Genomic DNA, 574 nt, shown 5'->3' on the forward strand with positions numbered 1-574 from the left:
TATGTTAACTAACTGGAATAAATATGTAAAAGTGTAATAAAAATAAATATGTAAAAAAACCCATAAAGAATGGTGGCTTTGAATGACACATTGGACCAGACGGATCTAACAGTATATTCAGAACATTCCCTCCTAAAACAACAGAATACACAATCTTTTCAAGGGCACATGGAATATTCTCTAGAGTAGATCACATTAGGTCACAAAACAGGCCCCAATGAATTAAAAAAAGACTAAAGTCATATGAAACTAGAGTACTTGCTTTGGTGGCACATATAATAACTGTGATGACACAGAGAATATTAGCATGGCCCCAACACAGGGATGACACAATACTATGAAACTAGAAATCAACTACAAGAAAAAATCTGGAAATAACACATATATGTGGAGGTTAAATAATAGTAAACAATGAATGAGTCAACCAAGAAATCAAATGAAAACACAATGGTCAACATCTTTCAGATGCAGCAACTAGATCTCTCCATATTCATCTCATGTTCCTAGACAGCAGCCTCCTCATACTGATCTCTAGGATGTTTCATATGCTTCCAACACTCTGTCCAGCCCTCAC

The 574-nt window shown here is 35.4% G+C and overlaps 1 non-coding gene across 1 annotated transcript; it reads left to right on the forward strand.

Annotated features, from left to right (window-relative positions):
• Positions 1-254: 254 nt before the first annotated feature.
• Positions 255-359, forward strand: LOC129520804 (U6 spliceosomal RNA). The gene has a single exon (XR_008666675.1). It is a non-coding gene; the product is annotated as a U6 spliceosomal RNA (small nuclear RNA).
• Positions 360-574: the final 215 nt, after the last annotated feature.

This window comes from Nyctereutes procyonoides, unplaced genomic scaffold (assembly GCF_905146905.1).
Source record: "Nyctereutes procyonoides isolate TBG_1078 unplaced genomic scaffold, NYPRO_anot_genome, whole genome shotgun sequence".
NCBI lineage: Eukaryota > Metazoa > Chordata > Mammalia > Carnivora > Canidae > Nyctereutes > Nyctereutes procyonoides.